Genomic DNA, 26,647 nt, shown 5'->3' with positions numbered 1-26,647 from the left:
ACACATTCAGCCAAAAAAAAAACTGGAACTGACATGAAAATACTACACATCCAACTAAAAAACAAATATCAGACATGAAAATACCACACATTCAGCCAAAAAAAAACTGGAACTGACATGAAAATACTACACATCCAGCCAAAAAAAAGATATCTGGCATAAAAATCAACACATCCAACCAAAAAAAAAACAGGAACTGACATGAAAATACTACACATCCAACCAAAAAATAGGTATCAGACATGAAAATACTACACATTCAGTCAAAACAAACTGGAACTGACATGAAAATACTACACATTCAGCCAAAAAAAACTGGAACTGACATGAAAATATTACACATCCAGCCAAAAAACAGATATCTGAACATGAAAATACTACACATCCAGCCAAAAAAGCAGAAACTTGACACTCTATAACAATATGAAATTTACAAACACACAAAGACACTCACAACACATCCTGAACACTCAAATTAATTTCAAAACATACACCCTTTTCGACATAATAATGAACATACCCCACCACAACAAGAAGCCAGAAGATAGTGCTGGAACCCACCGGGATTCAGAGAATGACACAAACCACGTCGAAAGTAGTCAACCACGTAATTTACCACCAAAATTTACAATATTGACACGGTGAAGTAATTATTACTTTTATTACTTGTTCAACAACGTTCATCACTTTATTTAAAATAATAAGCCTTTTTCAAACAGTAAAGAAAGCATGGTAATGTGTGTCTCTATATAGTAATTATCAATTTGTACACTTATTTGTACGGTATTATTATATTAGCACTGTTTAGCTTCAAAATAGACCCAAAGGCCATATAAATTGATCGTCTAATTGACTTTGGGTCTTGACCAAAAATGTTAAAAGCCTCTGTTTTAAATCCATAAGGCAGCAAAAAATAAAAAGATTAAGTAACCACATGTACATCATTGTAAGTAGGCCTATATCAAGTAGGAATCAACAGCGTAAACCCGATCTTCACATTTCAAGAAATCAAAGCAAGTTGCTGGCTGGCTGACCATTCTCAATACACAGTCACGGTATAACCTCATAGTTAAAGCGATTATAAACGAATCTGAAATAAAAAGTTTCAAAATACAATTAGTAGTATAATTACACACCATTTCAAATCCAAACATATAAGACGGCGAATTACAATATGTCAAGTGCCTGAACATCAAAATTAGATTTTACTTCAGTTGTTCACTCACATGTAAGAAATGAGTTCACAACTTTCCGTAATCTTTTAAGCCGAATAAGTGATCATAAATTTACCTCTGGGATAAAACTTAAATGAAATTCACAACGAAAAGTAGGAATAACTCTGTTTATATTAAATATCGATAATAATTTAATTGTTTTATTTGTCAGTTTATTTCACGTAATAGACGTAAATATCATTAAAAAAACTTCTCTAATTTGATTTTGAGATTATTGTCAATGTGTTTTATATATAAAAAAGGACATATTACAAGACCCATCAATTTTTTACTAACAATTAAATTATATTTCATGTGCATATTTCTCGAATAAATCGACTCGCATGTACAAACATTTTATAAACAAAATGTGTCCGTAAGTTTAGGAGAAATGCTATATATACAGACAACATACGACGCATGTCCAAAATAATTTTTTCGTTATAGAAATGCTGAAAATGTGTATTTCTGGAAATATATAGACATAGAATTTCAATAATGGCATAATACTTCCTCGTTAAGATGCGTATAATAAAAAATTATAAATGAATGCGAAGTGATTCAGCATATTTTTTAAACTCTAAGAACGACGCTACTGTCATGGATGTATGAAGAGAATTTATTAAATATGTGAAGCTTTCCTGCGTTAGCTACGTATGCTGATTGTCACGTAAGTCTAGGTTAAGTCCCGGTAAGACCTACGATTTTTAAACAGAACAATCTATAGTGGTACTCGTAGCAGAGAAGATCGTCGTAGTTTGGTATTCTTCTCGGCGTTCTCCCGTTTCCCTAATATAGGCATCGACATCATTCCGTCAATATTTACCACCTTTTAGCCTTGGTTTTTCTGAACCGACGCATGCGACCTGCGAGATGCGAGGCGCTGCCTCGCACAAATCCGGACTACACGAGAGACAGTGAGTGGTTTCTATAGTTGCGAGGTACGTAGACCTCGCATCTCGCAGTTATAGAAACCACTCACTATCTCTCGTGTAGTCCGGATTTGTGCGAGGCGGGCCTCGCATCTCGCAGGTCCCATGCTCGGTTCAGAAAAACCAAGGCTTTAGCCAGCACTTCTCTTGCGCACATCTCGGTTCCATGTGTGCTCATTTTCCTACGCATGTAACTGAATTCTGGACCCAATTCGAAGGGCAATGCCAACGCCTGATGATGTAGTCGTAGCTGTTTATTGTTGCTGAGAAACCACAATGGAATTGATAAAAAAAAAGACCTCCATTTTTGATGAGCAAATATCTCAAAGGAAAGGAAGAAACTGGAATCATGATTGAAGAAGTGCAGCTGACCAAAGAAAATACTCGAATGCAACTATCAGATTTTGAAATAGGCCTACTACAGTTTATTGGACCATAAATAAGTAAAGGCAATGATTTCTCTCATGAAGCAGTTTCAACAGCTGCCATACTGGCCATAGGTCTATGTTTAAGGACTTAGCCACAAGTGAGCTTTCCAAGCTTAAGGTTTGCTTTTGAAGTGTTTGTTCCTGATATTCCTCGTATTAAAAAAAAGTTTGCCCGGCGATTATGAAGGCTCTCCAAACATATGTAGAACTTCGGATCTGAGGCCCGCCAAGACAAGGATACTTCCTGTAGTCTTCAATGAACTCTATAGGCCTACTTTTGACACTAGCAACGCCAATACACTTCATCGCGTACAGAATCTATAAAAAAATCTAAGACCTAATGTAAATGCTCCGAAACAAATATTTGCAATGAAAACTTCACATCCTACTTTCAAGACCTGAACTCAACAGATGAAGAGGCAGGTAGTTGCCAGTGTCTCTCGGTTCCAAAGCGGGAGACTTGCTCATATCTGTCAAACTGACAAGTCGAGGGTTCAGAATGACAAGGTTCTATTTAGTGTTTAGTAAATTTTACAGGAGAGCATTTTAAAAGTTTGGTGTTAATAAAGTCAATGCAATAAAACCTTTTCAAACTAACTTTATCACGAACAATAATTGAAATACCAACATACAATTTATATGGTAGATAGCTGTGAAGTAGCAGAATTCAATGCAACAAAAATCTCAATTTTGCTAAAAAATGTGAGATAGAACCTTGTCATTCTGAGCCTGCGAAGTGTTGCTTGCACTTGCTTCCCTCTCATTATTCCTGCAACGTTGTAAAAGTGGAAACGCCGCTTAATATGCCAACGTAGCTACTCGCTAGGTAGACATCCAAGCAAGACCAGTGGCTCATTTCAATCAGAATAATAAAATATGTGATGTGTTAACTTACAATTCTAGTATCTCTGTGTGCTGCAGAACGCTTCTTCTATCTTCTCCTCCGTCAGTTAGTCATCTGTTCCGTCGACAATAAGTTGAAGGATTTAAATAATCTAAGAGTTCAAGTTTATCTTGAGGAAACATTTATTAACTGATATCAATGAAATCGAAAGGGGGGATCACTGAGCATAGTACAGTATGAGTTATATGACACAATTAGGTAGTTTACTACAAAAATTAGATAACAATGTAAGATAATTATACCATACATATTATATACAAATGAAAGTTCAAGTCATGATTGCACCATGTTTTTTATTGTATATGGATGGATAGATTACGGGAGGACTCCACTGCGGTGGCTGATTGGTCAAATCTTGAGCATGTGACGCAGACGGTCCGAAAAATGTAAAGTGAGACTAGTGGCGGAGAAGAACGCAGTCGGGGTTCTCATGTCGGCGTTGCCTGCTCGAAACCTGGGTACGTAGCGAGCCTTAGTGTAGTCAACCGGTGTGGGTTTAGGAATGCGCCTACCTTGAGGATTAGCGCAATAGATCTTGGAAGGTCGCAGTGCTGGGTCGTAGTGTCCCCCTCCCGAAATTCCATTCTATGGGACAAATTCACTCAAATTTCGGTCAATATTGCGAGATTATAAATAAAAAAGTAACAATTTTGTACTAAAATGCAACATAACAAAAATTTAATAAAATTACAAAATTTAGTACAATAATTACAGACCACGAAAATTATTAAGATAAAAGAAAAAAATAACAGAATCAAACTCAGAATATAAATCTGAATGAATAAATAAATATACTGATATAAAAAAGAAACAAACAAACAGGAAGAAAAATGGAGCATAAATACTAAACAATTTGATTAATTTTATTTTTAAATTTATCAAAATTAAAATTATCTAGGTCTGAATTTATTACCAATATGAAGCTGTGTAATCTTGCCCCATAATTAGTTCAGCGGTTGTGTACTATTTATGTTCAGCTGAAGGACATGTCGCTGTGCCTGTAAACTCCGCTGTGTTTTTAAAAAGATTTTGCAAGAGAAAAAAGAAAGTGTTGTCATGTCTAATTCCTTTGATTTTCAAAGCTACTTTCGGTATATATTTTTTTTTTTTTTTTTTTTTTTTTGCAGTGATAATCGAATGTAGCTTTGAAAATCAAGGGAATTAAAAGTGACAATATCTTTTTCCTTTTCCTGCAAAATCTTTTTAAAAACACAGAGCGAATTTTGGAGGCACAACGACGATATAATTTTTTTTTTTTTTTGTGGAATAAACATGCGGTTCTTCTTTATATTTTTGATGATTTTATGGTAATATTTTAATAATGAATATTTATATATTTAACGTTAAAATCGGAATATCAAATTTGTTGGATAATGAATAAAATTAACTTCTTTAAGCAAATCTTAATTATGCGCTTTTGAAGCAATACCAGTGGAGAAAGTGTAAATTTTGTTATTCCTCCCCATCCGTTGTACTATATTGATGATAGATTGAATCAAACCTACATAAACTAACCGCAGGTGTGAGTTCCTTATCTAGGAGTTAAAAATGTTCCATCCTATGGTAACATTCTACTCTGTGCGGTCTAGATCATAAGCTTCACGCAGGTGGTTCTGGTTTGAGTCCCGATAAGGCCTGGGATTTTGAAAATGCATAATAATACTTGTGGTGGACAAGATCGCATTTGGGGTTTTTCTCGTGGCACTCCCGTTTTACCATGTTAGCAACATCATTTCTTCCCATTATCATTCAGTCATCTTTTTATAGCATTCTCTGACTGTCGGTTGGCAATGCGCATACGACGAGCGAAGTAGCCTGTTTGCAACCTGTATAGTGAGGATCACGTAAGAGTAGTTCGTAAAAGGCTAATTTGGCCGTCTCTTCAGTGTTGCCAACTAATAATAGATATCACCAAAAAAGGGTAAAATCACAATGCCATGTATAATAATAATAATAATAATAATAATAATAATAATAATAATAATATAGTATTAACCATAACGATGTCTTGCTTATTTACCACATCTCATCTTTATGTTGGGGAAGTGTTTTCTAAATGGTTCAATAATTTGTGAAAGAGTATATTTTCCTTCTGCACCTCTCGCACATTATGTTAGTAGTTAGTATGGTCTAATATTAAAATGTATTTTGTCTTACAACATGAAATTCATTGCTTTGATTAAACAGTTCACGATTCACGAGACCTAACCTAAAATATATTTTGTTTGATCACGTGAAGTGAGTAATATGAATTCCGAAAACGAATGCCACGTTGAAATGTATGCTTAATAATATTTACTCCATTATTGTAATAGAAGTCTAAACACGAAAGAAATTAATTAAAATATGAAATGGTATTTCTGTCGATTACTCAAGGGCCTGTATCACACAAAATGTTATATTTATTTACATTTAGACTACCTGACTATAATCTTGAATTGTATCCACAACACAAAGCAACACATACAATAACTATTATGCATTAATATTAACACTGATATTAATTAATTATTAATTTCACTAGCTTCCAGTAATCGGCTCGGAACTCTAGAACAATTTGAATTTTCAGAATTTAAACTACAGACAACTTGTGTCACTGCTGCCAACATAACAGTTATAAAATCATTACCAGTTGCAGTATTTCTCAGTACCGAAATTCGAAACGAAGGTCCACACCTGTGGAGTAACGATCAGCGCGTCTGGCCGCGAAACCAGGTAGCCTGGGTTCGAATCCCGGTCGGGGCATGTTACCTGGTTGAGGTTTTTCCGGGGTTTTCCCTCAACCCAATACGAGCAAACGCTGGGTAACTTTCGGTGTTGGACCCCGGACTCATTTCACCGGCATTATCACCTTCATTTCATTCAGACGCTAAATAACCTAGATGTTGATACAGCGTCGTAAAATAACCCATAAAATAAAAAATAAATCGAAAGGAAGTTGGCAAAACAAAATTCAACCTGCAAACTAGAAAATCACCATAATCCACTAGCTTATGTAGTAATCGGGGAAAAATGGTTAGGTTTCACCCTTAGGGTAATAAGTAAGCTGATCCGAACTATATACTCAGTCTAGGGACGAACGTTAGTGTAGTCAGCGTTGGAAATGAGCCACTTTACATCCTAAATGTGGGACGCTGACCTTCTGATTTGTGGGTATAATATAGTGACAATTAGGCCTATATTCTCGCTATCAAGGCGAGAGTTGCGGTAGGGGAAACGGAAATGCCCGGTATAATCCTTGCCTGCTTAGTATACGTTATGATGTAGAGATGTGGGATGAGAGGTTAAAGCGTGAGAATTGTTTACATTCATGCGAAGGAAATAACTAATCTTACTAGATGAGTCAAGCGGTCTTATCATTCCATCCGGGGAAATATATTAAAAATTCTGCTACAATAGGCTATAGTTCAGTTTTCAAATGGAAAGTTTTTAACATGGTAGTAAAAATCACTCTGAGAATTATTCATACTTCCTTTATCAATATGAACGACCCTTTTCGCTAAATACTGAGGTCAACACCTATGTTTTGTAACAAGTAAATTATCATTGTATTGTTCTGAAAATTAAATGATAACCTCTAGCCAAAGCAACAAGGGTTCAATCACATATAATAATAATAATAATAATAATAATAATAATAATAATAATAATAATAATAATAATAATAATATATCGGTTATCTGACGCTTTTCCAATTTAGCTATTTGTTTATGCGGATGCCGTGAATATGTTAGGAGAAAATCAACAAACGATTAGGAAAAACACGGGAATTTTTCTTGAAGCAAGTAAGGAGATAGGTTTGAAATAAACCCCGAAAAAACAAAACATATGATCAGGCTTAGGATCCAAGCCAACTTACGAATGAAGTGAAGTTAATAGTACAACGGAGTATAGATGGAGTGAGGCGGTGCGTTGAGTTTTGTTTATCTTTGCGCTTGTGTACAATCCGGTTCGTGATCAGAGGTACAGTATTCCTCCTTCTCTCCCTACGAAACGAACTCAGACCATCACAGTGCATTTTGAAATCACAGTAAGCAGTTTTTTTCGAACTAGTTACAAGCATGTACATGGTTGTTCATTACGCATTCAGCGTCGCCGAGGGACATGAAAACTTGTGAGGTATGTATCCTACATCATTTTCCAACGTCACTAGATTGTACTATGAACAGCAGAACATAACGCAGCACATTGGCGTCGTTGTTTACATTCACAGTATGTCTGTCCACTATGTTCAAGGAACTCTATAGTCAAGTTGTGCGTACATTGGTTGCTAAAGTGTCCCGAGTCCTAAGCCTGCATATGGTTATGTCTTGTGACCAGAACATACGAAATAGAAATATAAAAATTGGAAATTTATCCTTTGAAAAGGTGGAAAAATTCAAGTACCCTGGAGCAACAGTAATAAATATAAATAACACTCGAGAGGAAATTAAACGCAGAATAATTATGGAAAACGCCTGTTATTATTCGGAAATTTATCCTTTGAAAAGGTGGAAAAATTCAAGTACCCTGAAGTAACAGTAATAAATATAAATAATAGTCGATAGGAAATGAAACGCAGAACAATTATGGAAAACGCCTGTTACTATTCGGTTGAGAAGCTTTTATCATCTAGTCTGCTCTCGAAAAATCTGAAAGTTTGAATTTATAAAACAGTTATATTACCAACCGTAATATATGGTTGAGAAACTTGGATTCTCACTTTGAGAGACGAACAGAGGTTGACAGTGTTCGAGAATAAGGTGCTTAGGAAAATATTTGAGGCTAAAAGGGATGACGTTACAGGAGAATGGAGAAAGTTACACAACGCAGAACTCTATGCATTGCATTCTTCACCTGACATAACAAGAAACATTAAATCCAGACGTTTGAGATGGACAGGGCATGTAGTACGAATGGGTGAATCTAGAAGTGCATATAGAGTGTTAGTTGAAAGACCTGAGGGGAAAAAAACCTTTGGGGAGGCCAAGGCGTAGATGGGAGGATAATATTAGGGGAGAGTCGGGTAGTATCGGACATCGGGTAATATCGTACAGTGAGTTTCTTTCATCTACCACACGATGATAGTACCTGATTGACATGGTTACGTTTCTGTGATGTCGCATAGAGAAACGTAACCATGTTATTCAAGTACTACCATATGGTGGTAGATGAAAGAAACGCACTGTCCGATATTACCTGATGTCCGATACTACCCGACTCTCCCCTATAATAGATTTGAAGGAGGTGGGATATGATGGTAGGGACTAGATTAATCTTGCTCAGGATAGGAACCGATGATGGACTTATGTGAGGGTGGCAATGAACCTCCGGGTTCCTTAAAAGCCATTTGTAAGTAATATTATATCGGTTATCTAATGTCGATGACATCTTCCGATTCCTAGTAGCCATATGTAGCCCTCTATCCATCCTGTCTACAGCTATATCTCATCATAAATGCCTTGTCTCCAGGAAAAATATATTAATAATAATAATAATAATAATAATAATAATAATAATAATAATAATAATAATAATGATAGTTCTTCTGCATTCCTGAAATGTTCTGTGTCCTTTGTGGTATGTTGTTAGGATTGCCAACTACAAGAACAGTATGAAAAAATCGACAAAATTTCACTTAGATAATCGATAGGTACACTTCTACAGAAATAACTGGCACAATTTTACGTTAACGCTGAAACATCAAATCTAAGAAGTCGCCAATTATTAGGTCTACACCACAAGGAACCAAACACCTCATGACATAAAAATTCACTGCTGTCCTGTTAAGAATGTGTTCTAAAATCAATTAACTGTGTAAAATATGTTATGTAGGTTTCAGCAATTTTTATATTAAATATGAACTTTTTCTTATTAAAATACTGAAGATGATCGATTTAAAATAATACTGCTAAATATTTGTTACTCTTTAATTACATTTTACATTTTGTATTTATATCTTTTTTCATTATTTATTTATTTATTTATTTTTTCATTTTTATGACATAAGTAACTATAATGTTGTACTGTCCATTGTAATTGGGGCTCTGTTCTGTTATAGAGAAATAAATAAATACAACAGTAAATGAATAGATAATAGTTCTTTACGATGTAAAAAATTATGGTTTATTTAACGACGCTCGCAACTGCAGAGGTTATATCAGAGTCACCGGTGTGCCGAAATTTTCTTCTGCAGAAGTTCTTTTACATGACAGTAAATCTACTGACATGAGCCTGTCGCATTTAAACACACTTAAATGCCATCGACCTGGACCGGGATCGAACCCGCAACCTCGAGCATAGAAGGCAGCGCTATACAAAGTACGCTACCGAGGCCGACTTTACGATGTAAGTTTCGTATCATTACAGTACGAGGTAGGAAACTTGTCGAACTCGGCAGCCATCGAGTATAGTTTACTCAGTATAGTAATATGATGTTACGCATGCGTATTGTACCAACGCTTTAAACGTGCGACTCGACAGGAAGAACTTAGCTGTGGGATGAAACTACGCATGTGCGGACTTGGTTAATAAAAACCTAAACTAACCAAACCTAACCTTCGTATATGCAAGATGTGTAACCGGAGCACGAAGGAAACTTCTTGATTTGATCTGGAATGTGCACGCGAAAATAAATCCAGATAAGAATCACGCTAGCACTGCATGAGAGGTCCGCGCATGCGCAGTTTTATCTCACAGTCAAGTCCTTCCTGTTGCGAGTTCCTCCTCGCTTTAACCGTTTTTCAGATTCTTCTAGTAACGAAATTTCACTCTTTCATTATTATTTCAGTTTCCACTATTTAATCTAAAATGTTACGTTTTACTAGATTTGACAATCTCTATGGGAAGAAAAACGACAGAATTTTTATTATAATGAGATTAATAAAACAATTGAATTTACATGAGCTACACTAAGCACTATAAACAAATTAGTAGGGGACAAAATATCTTTCACTTTGCCTTTTTAAAATCACTTTTGCATCTTTTGCCGACTCTATATCGAAGCAAGCCCGAAATCTAGGAAAGAAACGGAGATGATGATGAAAGAGAGAAAGTGTAATTATTATGACGGCGAAATGAGTCAGAGGTACAATGCCAAAGTCACCCAGCAATTCTGCTTCAATTGGTTAAGAGAAAACCTCGATAAAAACCTCAACCAGATAACTTGTCCCAACCAGGATTTGAACCCGGGCCGGATCGTTTTACGGTTAGACGTGCTAACCGTTACTCCACTGCAGTGAACTAAATTGGTCCTCGAAGCGAGACCTATCAGCCTTCGAGTTTGGTGCAGAAATTCTGAATCACTCTGTATGTTAATATCTGGCACATGACTGCGATTAAGTAAACATTCAACCCATTACAGATAATTATAATGTCTCACATCCTTATTAGATCTTGTTCCATTCCCTAATCAATAAGTTATCACTGCTATCCGCTAATTTACTATTTTTTGTCTTCATCTTATTGATCGAGTGTCAAACTGATAGCCAAAATATGCCTGTTTCGATTGTAAATTATAAAAAGTTTCCTCAATATCAAAGACCTAATAGCTAATATGTTGTTCCTTAGTCAACTGTCCGAAAATAGATTTGAACCTCGTAAGTGAAACCAATGAGACATCATGAGAAAACTAATCTAGGAGATAATGGGATAGAGTGGCGTTCCTTGCCCCCTCCATTGCATACATCGCTGACTAGAAACATATTACACTTATCAGTAGGGGGCGGATGTTGATGACCTAAAAATCTACTTAAAATGATCATTAAAATATCCTTAAAGTAATGGAAAAATTATATGAAATTAAAAAAATGACATTTAAATATTATTCAAAGTACTCGCACCACAACTTCTTAAAATCAGTCACCTTGTTTCAATGATACCCTGCAAATCTCGGAAAGAGGAGGCAACTTCCTGAAATTTGGCTAAGATAAAGGAAAAGGGCATGCAAAAAATTAAAGTTTTAAGGGAAAACTGTATATTTTTATGAGGGTTTACAATGTGTTTCAATCGGTCGTGGTCCATGTCAGTGCCTTCATTCTCCGTCTCCTCCTACTTCCTTTCTTCACTTTTGTTACCAGATCTTCCAGATGGGGGAGTGTAAATGACAAAACAAATTGTGGGTGCAGCTTGAATTCTTGCAATCTTTGTGTTAAAAATACTGTCCCTTCCCTTCCATGGGGACACAACGTCCTGTCCAGGACACGGGGAAAGTTTCTACCCTTCCAAACATAAATTCTAAAGACACCCTCGTAGCGGTCAAATCTCTCACTTAAAGTAAGCTGTTATCACGCATTTTATATTATTTCCGTTACGTGAGGTGAAGTTTTCAGTGGAATGAGGGATGGACTTTAGAGTCTGTTCAAAGCTATAAAACTGAAACTTAACTGTTATTCACTCATTCAGCAGATAATTACTACTGACCTATTTGCTTAGAAAAAGATTTAACAGACCTATCGGTAAATGAGAAAGTAAAATTAATTCCAAATAATCTAAAATTTCTTCGAAGTATTAAAAATGACCAACAAATGCCGAAAAAATATAAAAATGACCTATTAGTTCAAAAACATAAAAAATGCAAAAAATGCAATATAAGAAATTAATTTTTTACTTTGATATTAACATAGAAAGGATTTCTATATTAATAGGCATCGTCCTAATGTGAAAAATAAGAAGATGACTTTTCATCAACATCCGCCCCCTACTACTCAGACTTCAGAAGTATACAAACAATTGTTCTTCTTCTGACACATATTGTCAAGTCAGAAGTAGGCCTTACTGTCTGATATAATAGATGTAGGCCTGTATATCAGCCAGAACCTCAATCAGAGGTACTATTAATACTAAAACCTTAAAATTAAAGGACTGAACAAAATGACCAGTTCCGAGCCCAACATTATTGTGCCCATATTATCGCTAATATTAATCTACCCAGATCACGTTTTTCATGAGGTTTAAATCCAATGCTTGCAGTGGAAATATGCACAAAGGCGTCCTTTTTACGTGTCCTTTCCATTTTTATTTTATTCCTCCATTTTCGCCACTACATTCTTTATTCAAAAATGATCTGTTAATTGTGTGCTTTCGATGCTGTATTTTAATCTAACTCATATGGTAAAAGTAAAGGTACTGTATTTTAATCTAACTCATATGGTCAAAGTAAAGGTAAAGTCACCGCCATTACAGGACATGAAGACCCACAGGGTAGAGGGAGGTTAAGGCATATTTGTACAGGCAATCGGCGTCAATGACAGTAGTCATAGGAATATCAATCTTACGTGCCCGTCGCGCCGCCTATACCCTCCAAGGAAATACCTCTGGTACTCATTTCTGTTAGAGGCTGAGTAAACTCCAACACTATAGTTCGGCCGAAAGGATTAAATCAGTGATGGTAAAGATTACGTCATATAAAATACAGCCAGCAATACACAGCAAAGGAGATGGTAGGAGGGGGAGGAAACCCAAACTTGAAGTTTTGAACATGTGATGGCTAAGGGGAAGGAGAACATGCCTTACTTTCCACGCTACTTGTGTATCGAAGGGTTGACACTGCTGTTTGGAGACATACTTCACCTCCGCACTATAGCGCATGTGGAGCTCTACTGAAATTTGGAACATATATGACGAGCTTGGTATCAAAGTTGGACAATTCCACTTTTGCTTTTTTTACAGGAGAGGCGAAAACTAGATCCTTGGAAACCAATGTCACCGTTATACGTACATTTTTTTAAACATTCTCATGGATCCATGTTGAATCTTTCGTACACTACTTTAACACTTGAATATAAATAATTGATTAAATGGCGATCTTACTCGTGTTAATTGTGTAAGCATGTGTGGCTTACAGCTGTTTCGGTGTTTCTTCACACCATCCTCAGAGCCTACTAGATCGCGGCGTCATCTCGAACTTCGCTGCCTGTTGTGTGGGTGCGTTCGATTGTTGAAAAGTGTTGAAATGTGGTTTCAAATAGTGTGTGTGTTCTGAAATTGATCTGTGTGTTGAGAATTTGATCAGGGTGTGTTTTAGTGTGTCTGTATATTTCATATTGTTCTAGTGTGTTGAGTTTTTGGTTTTTGGGTTGTTTTGGTTCAACACACTAGAACAATATGAAATATACAGACACACTAAAAAACACCCTGATCAAATTCTCAACACACAGATCAATTTCAGAACACACACACTATTTGACACCACATTTCAACACTTTTCAACAATCGAACGCACCCACACAACAGGCAGCGAAGTTTGAGATGACGCCGCGATCTAGTAGGCTCTGAGGATGGTGTGAAGAAATACCGAAACAGCTGTAAGCCGCACATGCTTACACAATTAACACGAGTAAGATCGCCATTTAATCAATTATTCTCATGGATCATAGAAACATTTTTTTCAGTCTCAAAATGTGATTAAAATTAATATGCAGGTCGAAATTGAAGTTTAAAAAGTGGAGTTGTCCATCTCTGAAACTAAGTCATGGAGTTGTCTGTTTCTGAAACCAAATGAAGCCATATTTAAAGTGAAATTGTCTACTTTTGAATCTAAGTCTCTTCTAACTCGGTTTCAAAGTAAATTTACGTAAAACAGTACTTATTCATCCACAAACCGATTATATAAACTATCAGCCATGTTGGATTCGCGATGCGTGATAGGAAAAGATGGTACGAATGTGGGCTTCTCATTGGCTACTGAAGGAATTGTCCTAATTTGAAACCAAGCCACAGTGGAGTTGTCTACATTTTGATTCTAAAGCGTACAATTAAGTGCTATTTTCGCTCTGTTCTGTCCGTTTTTGAACCTAAACAGTTCCAGAATCGCATTCAGCACACAAAATTCTATAAGAAACAATCAATATCTCGAAATCGAAAAAAAATGGAGTTGTCTAACTTCGATACTATGCTCCTCATATGTGTGTATCTATGGGTAAATAAATTCTATCCTATCAAAATGGTTCAGGGAATAAATCTGATTTTTATTGGTAGTAATTCAGCCAGACATGCAATAGGATGACATTTTTCTTTCCATTTTTCCCCCTCTTCTTTTATCTTATCAATAATTCTTCATTACTCCCTCAACTAAATTTCTGATCAGATATATTGTCTTCATTATGTGATAGCTAAGTACGTAAATTTAACACTGCGTAAAAGCCATGACCGTGGTCCAGAATAGAGTTCCATGTATATGTGTACCGTGAATGTGATGCCCGTGTTGTAGGCGCATGAAAAGCGCCGTGCTGAACCCAAGCCACATGACTCTCACTGAGCCCAACCAGTGTTACGACGAAAAAGTTCAGAACATACAAAGGTTAAATCTGATAGAAGTAGGAGAAACCTTAAACATCACGTGCTTATTGAAAAGTTTTAATATGGAGATAAATCACCTTAAATACTACGCTGTGAGAGTTTGATTATTGATAAACAAGCCAGATAAAGAATCTTTTAGTCACATGAACGAAACGTCGCGCAACAAGTGAACGACTTCGTAAAGATTGACCGTATCTCGTAACACTTGAGTCATCAATGATAAAGTTATTAAAGAATTAACTGAAAATAACATGTTCTTTGATTATTTTTTTTCTTGAACGTGATGCTGTGAATTCCATCAGTAGATTTTCCTTCTCCGTCGACATAATAGTCCCCACGCTGTGCTATAGGACTACTTGTCATTTATTTATATAGGTACGTATGTATTCTTATTAGTGGACCTCGGCGTCCTCTACTGAATATTGTGTAGTCATCACGTAGGTACTTACTAATGGAGAAAAATTCGTTTCGGCACTGGAAATCGAACCCAGGACCCTCAGCTGGGCGCGCTGAGTGCTCTTACCATCTGAGCTCTGCTGAGACCCTAGCCACAATGCCTGCCGAACTTCCTCTTTGTTTCGTCAATGGCCTACTACTGAATTTTAGACTAGATTTCGATTCTCGAAGCCGGAACGAATTATTCTTCATTATTAAGTACCTACGTGATAAGTACACAATATTCAATAGAGACTACACAATATTATTCAATATATATGTCAGTGCTTACGGTTCTCCAGAACTGTTGTTGGAAAGGTCATAAAGTCATTAAAATAAGCGCTCTTGCATCCTATGAGTATACAGAGTGTTTCTGGGCAGGTGTTACAAATTTTCAGGGATGATGGGGAAGGGCACATGTATCAATTTGGGACAAGAACCATGGTCCGGAAATGACCGAGTCGAAAGTTATAAGCAAAAATAGTTGTGTGGAAATGGAATTGTAATTTCGCACCACGTGCCCTCCTTCCCTTAACTTTTGGAACAGTCGTGGAAAGATGGTATGAGCCGGATGTCTCCTACGTGGGTACTTGCCCCGATACAATCTGTGAGCTTGTCTACTGTTCCCATTGGCTCATCCGTATTCGAAAATCATGTATGTATATTCCGCTCTCGTGTACTCCTCCATTTCACTAGGACTGATCGACTGGACACTGCAACTTGAACACATACACTGCTATCTACAGACTTGCATATCAGGACCGACCATGTCCGTTACACATTACGCTATCTGCATTGATTTAGTGTAGTTTCCTGTCCCCATCCCTCAGACAGCGCACTGAATGGAATACTGTAAGTAGGCAACGTAAACAACGTCAGATGATTACAGTACGTGTAAGATGTACAGATAAGTACTCATAAATAATTCCCACAGAACTATTTTTGCTTATAACTTTCGACTCAGTCATTTCTGGACCAGGGTTCCTTATCTCAAATTGGTACATGTGCCCTTCCCCATCATCCCTGAAAGTTTGTAACACTAGCCCGGAAACACTCTGTATATAAAAAAGTCTAAAATGCAGGTTAGTAGACCATTGACGAAACAAAGGAAGAGAATTCGGCCGGCATTGTGGATCGGGGTCTTGGTATAGCTCAGATGTTAAGAGCACTCAGCGTGCTAAGCTGAGGATCCTGGGTTCGATTCCAGGTGTCGGAAATAATTTTTCTCCATTAATAAATATCTAATCGTGATCTACATAGTAAGTGGCAGAAAGATTTGATGTAGATTTGAATACTGAGTCTAAATTGGTAAATCACACGGTGGCTGCGTGGTCTAGACCATCAACTTCTCACGCAAGCGGCACGGGTTCCAGTCCTGATCAGTCCCGAGAATTTTCATTGAAAGATTCTTAGCGACATAGCGGGTAAGATCACAGCTGTACTTTTTGACGTAGAATAAATTCTTTCTCCTCTCTAGGTATGACGAGGTAACTATGACTGTCACATAAAATGCAGCCCCCCCCCCCGCAGCTACAGTTCGCAAATGAAAAGACACAGAGAGATAGTGCATAATATCATTGGGTAGAGGAAGGAACACCGCAACAAGTGAAATACGAATGGCCGCTGCCGAGTCGACCACACTTATAGATGCCTCAACAGAAGTGAACGATCATCCAATCAGTACGGGAGTAATGTGTGGTCAATATGGTGATCCCCCTAGCCGTTATAGCTGGTTTTCGAAACCGGATATCTCTACCTAGCGTAGCTTCCCAACCAAATTCATCACGATGCTGGACGGGCACCGACCCCATACACTGGCTTAAATTTCATGAAAAAATTTCTTCTAGAAGAGGACTCAAACCAGCACTCATTTCCTAACCATAGTCCAGGCACGATGCCTTAATCACGAAGCTACGGCGAGGGACTTCTTTCTACTTACTGGCAATTAATTTCTTTAAGGGGAAGAACCTACAGGAAATCTCTTTTCTCATATTATTTTAAATAGAGGCTCTATTTCCCTGACATAGTTTCATATCAATGTATGAAACGTTTTAAATACATTTTCACTTTTGGCCTTTATGGTAGTCACAAACATACGAGTAAAAAATACAAAAATGCAGTATTATAAAGCAAATTATATATTTTCTGCAAATCAAGCTTTCGTTAAACGTACCAACGCTTTACCAACTGAGCTACCCGGGAACTCTACCCGACACCGATCCATCTCTTCCCTCTATATCCACAGACCTCAAAGTGGGCTGACAACCGTCAAGCAACCAACATTGAGTGCACACTAACTCTGTGTGACTTAAATTGTGTTTTTTCTGTTAATGAACAGTGACGTGTATTATGCAAATTAAGCTTTCAGGTATAACTCCCTATATTTGCTCTCAAGAGTATCACAGAATCACAAATAGTATCTTAAATGAAAGCTAAAAGACTGTTAATCAATTTTGTTTAATGATCTTTAGAAATTTTAATTTCTATATTTTTATTTTTATATAGAATTTTTATGAACAGAAAGAAAAATTGCACGTCTATTTTTAACTTATTCTTTAATTTGCAATTTGACAATTTCCTCTTACAGAATTATTCATGTATAATGTGGGAATATGCCCTGAAATTGTTATTTAATTATCTCTATTATTGTCTGAGATATCACATATCGTCGTTGTTCTTGCAATAACTCCTATGTGACATTTATCGATTTTCAGATTTTTGCTCTATTAAATAACTTAAATAGTGATACAGCAAATAATAAAATTTCCTATATGTAATTATATTTCTTTGTTTCGAAAATGTAAGAATTCACAGTCTCCTATGTACGGCTGCCATGGGATGAATAAATGTGTTTTTTCTTCCTACTGAAAAATATTATATTTTGCACATAGGAGTTATTGCAAGAACAACGACGATATTAAATATTGAAAAATGTAAAATAAACAAACTCCGGATATTCAACGGAGAAGTTTGAGCACACTGGAGCGCAGCGGTTCTTTAAAAATGGCGTAAAAGCAATTATTTTCTTCTTAACGACCTTGAAAAAAATATATATATTAATTTTGACAAATATTTGGTCATTCCTGCAGGGTCTTCCTCTTAAGGAATTTTACGCAAGATAATCCAATTAATTTGAAAACTTTCTAGGAAAACTTATTGTTATAAGTGAACGATCCCCTACTTTTTCTAGTGTTTATAAATGATCTTGCCCCCCTAATAAAATATGTAGGTCATCCCATATTATTTGCAGATGACACAAGTATAGTAATTACAGCCAATAACTCCAACACATTCCAATCTTCAACAGAGGAAATTCTCTTCAAAATATGTGACTGGTTCTCAGTCAATAAATTGGTATTAAATTGTAACAAAACTAACATAATTCAATTTAAATTCTGTGCAAATTCAACCTCGCAAACTTCTAGCGCAATAATTAACAACAGATCCCTATTAGAAACAACGACAACCAAATTTCTTGGCTTAAAAATCGATAATGTGTTAAATTGGAAAAATCATATTAAAGAAATTACCCCCAAACTAAATTCAGCTTGTTTTGCTATTAGAACTATGCAAAAGATAGTAAATATCAATACCTTAAAAACAATATACTTCGCATACTTCCACTCGGTAATGAGTTTTGGAATAATATTCTGGGGAAATTCCACAGATAGTTACAGTATATTTCTATTACAAAAAAGAGTAATTAGAATAATAGTAGGTGCCAAATCTAGGGAATCTTGTAGGACTATTTTCAAAAAACTACAAATAATGCCCATGGCTTGTCAGTATATCTTTTCATTAATAGTCTTCCTCGTATGTAATAGTAAAAAACTTTGTAACTAATTCAACAGTTCATAGCATAAATACACGTCAAAGAAATGACTTTCATACTCCATCGGCAAGTCTATCGTGCTATCAAAAAGGAGTGCGTTATGTGGCAGTAAAATTTTTTAATAGCCTCCCTATCGATATAAAAAATGAAACTCAAAACATAAGATTATTTAGGGCCAAATTAAAGAAGTGCCTAATTTCTCACGCCTTCTATTCTGTAAGTGAATGCATGACATTCAATAACACTTCATGAAATTGATACTAAAACTATGTGTTGTGCTAGTAGATTATGTTGTGCTAGTAGATTATATTGTAAATCTCGTCTGTATATATATTTCATCTAGACTGTGACTATAAATTAAAGACTTTCTAATAGTATTAAGTTTTTTGACTTGTTCCATATTCTAGCTGTAAAGCAATGTATGAATACCATGGAATGTTAATACAATACAATACAATACACTACAATACAATACAACTGAAGACCGCTGCATCAACATGCCGTTTGCATAAAACAAAGAAGAGTGTTAAATTTTCCACGGCGGATGCGTGTAATGCTGCTGCCTATCGCGAACCGCAATGGGAGGGGGGACCTCGAACTGTGGCTACTTCCAAAGTGAATTTCTAAGAACGCGTAATTACTTCACAATCATTGACGGCCCAGAAATGGGGCTGGGATAAAAAAATTCCCCATCTATGACAAAGTTGTACCATAATAAAATATCATAGACAAAATCCGGTTGAAATTACCGTATAGGTTTCAGTTCTGAGACCCTTTACTCTTTCCTTTTGTACACAGTTTGGGGTAAGAATGCTGAGGTCAAGTAACAGAAGTAAGAGTCCATGAAACACGTCTCTGAATACACTGCAATAAATAATTTAAACATACTAGCTACCTCCTATTTTTTACAATGAAATATTTGCTAGAAGTTCCGTTATATTTGCGAATGAAATACTCGTATAACGTCGGCTAAGAATGAAAACCTCGTATCTCACGAAAACCAAACTTTACAGGAGGATCATTTTTATATATTTTTTAAGCATAATTGACCAAATTTAACTTTTAAATCAGAAACGAAACAGTTGTTTTTACACTTTTTTATGAATGAGATACGAGATTATCTTCCGATTAAGCCAAAAAATCATTCAAAAAATTAGATATAAGGTTTTCATTCTTAGTCGACGTAATTATGGCTGTTCAATAAGCATGAGGCGAAGTAAAAAGCGTCTACTGAGAGAAAAATGTTAATGTAGCTTTTTTGTTGCGTGACTGCTTACTAAAATTACAAATTTTGCTCTGCATCAAGTCATTCATTCCGCAAAGTTCGGAATGGATTCTATAGGTAGGCCCATATGAGTATAATACTCAAGACCTGTGAATTAGACGGAACTGTTCTAAATTTAATAGACAACCTAAATGGTGAGGAGAAGTGCAGATCAGAAAATTTCAACGCATGAATCGAAATAAGATAACTACAGTATACAATTTCAAAGTGTGTAATAAATTAATTAACGAGAAAATCTTATGGAGTTTAATGGCTTGCGTATGTATGTATGTATGTATGTATGTATGTATGTATGTATGTATGTATGTATGTATGTATGTATGTATGTATGTATGTATGTATGTATGTATGTATGTATGTAAGTACGTACTTATGTATGTATGTATTTATGTACGTATGTATAGTCTTAGAATAAAGATTTGTTGCACAGATCCTTTGTAAGTCCCAGAAAGAAGGCAGTTCGCATGATCAGAGGATGAGCGACCTGGTTCACAAGAGAACGACTAGCTGAGGTAATAATAGTTATTTATGCAACAAGTGGATAATCTTGATGATTATGACTTGAGTGAACGTTTCTTAATAAGATTATCCACGAGTTGGATACAACATTTTATTGCATCTTGGCATTATAAATTGTAGAAAAGAAATAATGACAGAAATTCAATTCGGGATCCATAGCTGTCAAATAATCTTCATATGTTCGTATCGATTAGTTGCGTCTGACGTTGGCATTCAGTAAAGAGTAATGGATGACCTTGCAAGTTATGTTACAAATGTTCCTTTATTTGTTAATATAGTTTCTCTGAACCAAAGAGCTGTTTTATGTGATATTACAAAAGTGATATAAAATTTTTTAAATGATACGTTATCTTCTGTCCTGCATTTCATTTCTTGTTACGTCGCGCGTAGAAGCGATAACAAGATAGCAAGCGTTCCGGTATTACGTCATAGCAAATGTCATTGCTTTTATCGGCACGCGTGCTATAATAAGCCAATTACGCATGATTTTCGGTGTAGTAACATGTTTATAATGCTAGGGTGGCATAAAATTAGTTTTGTGTCGTAGTATGTCTGATCATTCGTACTGCTTCCTTTCTGGGACTTGTAAAATATATCTGCGACAAAATTTTTTTCTAAGACTACATAATGTTTATGTACTGTATAGTTTGTATGCGTGTATATGTGTAACCTATATTAGTCCTCCTTGAGGGGAGGGGCACGGGTTGAGGACTGCCCTCGCACGTAGGCGCTTCGGCGGGTTCATTACACTATGATGTGCATGCCCTAAAGGCTCCCCGTGCTACAGATTCCCCCTTGGGCCGTTACCGATCTCCCTTATAGCCTAAAGAATCCATTTACCTTTCCGCGTAGGCATCACCGCGGTCCCTCAATTCCGATGCCTTGATTTACCACGAGTCCAGAGGAGACCCCAAGGTACATAGCACTACCACCAGTAACCAATGACCACATATCCAACAATTCTGTTTCAATTGGTTGAGAGAAACCCTTGGTAAAAGCTCAACAATATAACTTGTTCCAACCAGGATTTGAACAGGGACCCGCTCGTTCCATGATCAGACATGCTAACCGTTACTACACAAAACGTGTACATGTATAATATGTAGTTTATGTTCATGTAAATATGCATTACATTGCTCACTGATTTGTTGTTTTTCTCCTTCCTTTCATATATTAGGCGTAACGACCTGTTACAATCTCATTCTGCAATTTTAGCGGAAGGGCCCAAATAGCTCTTTCCTCGTGGACGATAACTCACATCCCTCTGTACAGTTAAAATTAGAGTTGAACAACGATCGAGAAAGCAAGAGCATCAGCGCCCGCAAAGCCGAAAACCCGCACGGCAGTATTGCCTATGTCGTTGACTGCTTGTGAGTGAATCAAGAAATTGTTCAAGACATCGGGAGTGATCAACTCTCGAACGTCCTTGAATCGTCACAGTTGTTTATACCAAACTGAACTTTTAATCTGTTTTGGCAACTGTTATAACGATGGACGAGAACAAGACTGTTTTAAATTCAACTTTTTATAAGAAAGAAATCTGTGTTTCATTGTGTTCCAGTTCTTGTCTGCATATATGAATCAAACAAAATTATAAATATTCCTCTCCATAAAGTTGCTATGAAGCTATTCCAAATTGTTTCATGAAGCTTTGAATGTCAGAAGTTTAAAATATCTCTCCTGAAAAAAAAAATAGTAAAATGGATTTGGAACAATCCGGTTCTGGGCATTGATATATGTACAAACAATCAAGTAGCCTATTTGAAACATCATCTCTACCTTTCAATGTATAATAATCCGTTCCCCAATCTTTATTTAATTACTAGGCCTTATTGAAAGGCTAGGATTTTTTTTTCATATGTTTGAGATCAAGTGTGCAATCGCAAGTAAAGAAATATTAACGCTTTATTTAACGTTATGTTTCATGTTTCTTAGAAATGCAAATTTATTTGACAATTTTTTCTATTTATATAACCATAGATAATATATGATAATAGAACCAGAACATGTTTAAAACTAAGATAGTGTTTTGTTTTGTCTCTTTGTATCAATTAAACATCTCTAATGATACGGTATTTATTTCAATGATGTAAGTTATTCAAAGTTACAAAATCTTTTCACGCCAACCAAATGTTATTTCGAGAATGATGAGCAAGACTCAAAGCGCACGAGAGTTACGATAGGAGACTCGAAAGACAAATGCAACGAACATAGCGAGCCAGAGCGGCAGTTAGTTTTGTTCATCTCTAGTTAAAATTTGTATTGCAGAAAACAAATGACAGTTTCAGAATTAGTTAATTAATTGACAACCGTAGATACCATGGAAATACATAAATGTCTCATTAAATGAGACATGAAATATGCAACAACCGCTTACACCAGCCGTGCAACATAAACATACGAGTATGTTAGCTTATCATTTTGATTTATAGGGATTTGGCGATAAGGTAATATTTACGTGATGGTACCATTTGTAAAGAACGAGGCTATCGTGTTCGTGTCATGTTTGTCTTTTGTCTTGAAGTTCATTGAAAAACGATAATTCATGTCTGCAACATATCAGGTACTACTAGTAGGCTTACCAACATAAACTTATACTGGAAATGTCATTTTAAGATTGTATAAACTAGGGGGATTCTTTAAAATTACATATCCGTAAATAAATACGTCTATTTTTATACGTTTGGTAAGCATAATGTAACAATACAGGAAAAGTTATAAAAAATTAAACGCATTCCAGTTTTTATCTATTTCGAGATTATTTTACAAACACTTAATAGTTATGTGACTACGTCTTCATATTCCGAATGGTAGGCGACCAAACGGTGTCCAAAGAAGTGTTATGTTACAATCGATTTATAACTTTTGAACAAATAAACATAGTGAAACAATGTGTACACCGTGTAGACAAAGGAGTCCTGTAACCGTAAACACAGCACGAAACCGATCGGACCCTCAAGGCCGGCGAAACGGGTGGGACAAGACATGCCTCAAAAACTGCCTTGCAGCGACAATTTTATGCACATAACTCCGTGAGATTTGAACCGATCCGAACGTTTGAGGTGTCAATCCATCGAGCGTGACGAGATCGACTAAATAAGCGAGGAAAAACGATTCGGGGCAAATTGGATTCTTAACTTCCAAACAGAAGACGTGAAATATGTGTGAACTTTCAACCCCAAGCTAAATAAAACAAGCCCAAGACCACCGATACGGGTACAAGAGATCACGCGAGCTCCATGGATTCTGTGGTTGTAGAATGGCGAGACGCGTCAGCACAGACGTCTATATCAGCCCAGACAGTGAGTCAGGGTAGCATACTCTGTACTCTGTAATTCATTCCTGGGCTCAATAACATAATTTCTTTTGTCAATTTCGCTCAGAACCAGTGGCGGCATCAGAACTTTGAAACTGAGGAGGAGGCACTGGGGTGGACACACCAAAAAATAGGGGAAGCAATGTAAATGAAAAAATTCACATCACAACATGTAACTATACAGGGTGATTCAGGACCTCTGCAACAAACTCTGGGGATTGATAGATCTCGCAATGAGAAACATTTTTCGTAAAACAACCCATGTTCTCCGGTACCTGGTGTAGGAGGTACGCGACATCGGAAAAAATACAGGTTTTAGTGACATTTATAGTTAATTATGAAATGAATTATTCATTTATTTCTTCAAATTCCCATGCGGACAGGTTACAAGTATCATGTCATTTTGCTGCCCTGTTTGAATGGAGCGCTCTTCGAAACACGCTTCCTCTGCTCATGGAGGATGTACCCTTCAGGGGACATGTGATTCAACATAAAGTCCTAACGTACTTCAACCTGGTTGTAGGAGTATATCTGAACAACATCTAAGAGAAGCAATGAATAGGAAGAGCCGGACCTGTTGCGTGGCCAGCGTGATCACCCGACTTCATACCATTAATCTTTTTTTTTTCTTTTGGGACATATGAAGTAATATACCACTCCAATTGACACCAGACAAGAACCGACTATAAGATATTAGATGCTTTTGATCAAATTCTACATACGCCGATAACACTGCTACAATGGTGTAATAGATGTAATCAAGTTCAAGGTAGACACTTTGAACACCTGTAACTTTTCAGCAAACATACTTGAAAAATAATTCATTTCATAATTGCGAACGTCACTAAAACCTGTCTTTGTTTCGATGTCGCTTAGCTCCTAAACGAGGCATTGGAGAACATGGGTTGTTTTACAAAAAAATGATCCTCATTGCGAGATCTATCGATCCCCAGAGTTTGTTGCAGAGATCCTGAATCACCCTGTATACTTATTCGCACGAAGACATTACAGTTTCAGTTATATTAGTGAAATATTCTGGATTTTCCATCCTTTACGCCCATATGCCCGTTTAGGATTTGAAATCAGGAGACAACAGACAAATGAATCTCATAATTGTATTATACGCCATAAAAAGTATATCCAATTATAGGCCTCCTTGGATTAGGGAACTTCGAATTTTTCTCCTACCTTAGAAGTCAATCCATAGGATGTCATGATTAACTAAACTTTTCCTTTTTTCGTATCAAACAACGTCCCTATGGTTCTCCCAACACAGAAAAAAATACTTCTATTAGTCGCATCTCAGAATCAAATATTACTGCTTTTAGTAATTGAAAGACGAAACTAGAGAGAGGGTGGTTTGTCCATATTTTATTGCAGCCTGTGGTTCCCCCCCCCCCCCAGTTGTGAAATTTTGTAAATGACGGTCAAAGTGTGTAGATTTGTATATGAGAGAAAAACTCTCATACATACATACATACATACATACATACATACATACATACATACATACATACATACATACATACATCAGTCCAAGCTTGCGAAGTAGCGGTTAGCGCGTCTGGCCGCGAAACCAGGTGACCCGGGTTCGATTCCCGGTCGGAGCAAGTTACCTGGTTGAGGTTTTTTCCGGGGTTTTCCCTCAACCCAATATGAGCAAATGCTGGGTAACTTTCGGTGCTGGACGCCGGACTCATTTCACTGGCATTATCACCTTCATTTCATTCAGACGCTAAATAACCTAGATGTTGATACAGCGTACAGTGTACTGTTGACACGCGATTCTAAGCCTGACAATAAACTGTAAGAATTTATGACTGACACTGAAGTCCGACTGCTACTGGCCGCTAAATAAAACTCATTACAGTCATAACAAACTCGACTCATAATTATTTCAAACCAAACAATTTAAGAGGCTGCACTTGTCGCTGGCGCAGAAGTGTGAGGTTGCAATAATAAACAACTCAACTGGCAGAGAGACAATAAAAACTGATGCAATGCCTTAACTAACATTCCTTATGTTAGATTGAATCAAAGAAGTCCTTAATAAAGATCTACCCGTACTCTTGAAAAGTTGATTATGGAGTCATTATTACAGTCATTCATTCATAATGTTCTGGCCAAGGGCAGGTCTTTCACTGCAAACCCAGCATTCTCCAGTCTTTCCTATTTTCTGCCTTCCTCTTTGTCTCCGCATATGATCCATTTATCTTAATGTCGTCTATCATCTGATATCTTCTTTTTTATTTTATTGGGTTATTTTACGACGCTGTATCAACATCTAGGTTATTTAGCGTCGGAATGAAATGAAGGTGATAATGCCGATGGAATGAGTCCGAGATCCAGCACCGAAAGTTACCCAGCATTTGCTCGGATTGGGTTGAGGGAAAACCCCGGAAAAAACCTCAACCAGGTAACTTGCCCCGACCGGGATTCGAACCCGGGCCACCTGGTTTCGCGGCCAGACGCGCTGGCCGTTACTCCACAGGTGTGAACGATATC

General features: G+C 36.6%; 1 protein-coding gene across 5 annotated transcripts in view; it reads right to left on the bottom strand.

The window, feature by feature from the left end:
• The window catches only part of LOC138713342 (BTB/POZ domain-containing protein 2-like), a 332,232-nt gene that overhangs the window by 36,923 nt on the left and 268,662 nt on the right, over window positions 1-26,647 (bottom strand). Inside the window, exon 1 of one of the 5 annotated variants that reach the window (XM_069845367.1) lies at window positions 3,470-3,587. The exons of the other annotated variants lie outside the window; for them this stretch is intronic. The gene's annotated coding sequence lies outside the window, so the exon portion shown is untranslated. Of the gene's footprint in view, window positions 1-3,469; window positions 3,588-26,647 lie in introns of those variants that run through there. 5 annotated transcript variants of the gene reach the window in all.

This window comes from Periplaneta americana, chromosome 14 (assembly GCF_040183065.1).
Source record: "Periplaneta americana isolate PAMFEO1 chromosome 14, P.americana_PAMFEO1_priV1, whole genome shotgun sequence".
In the NCBI taxonomy this organism is placed as follows: domain Eukaryota; kingdom Metazoa; phylum Arthropoda; class Insecta; order Blattodea; family Blattidae; genus Periplaneta; species Periplaneta americana.
The sequence above is the reverse complement of the archived record's forward strand: the minus strand, read 5'-3'. Positions and strand labels throughout refer to the sequence as shown.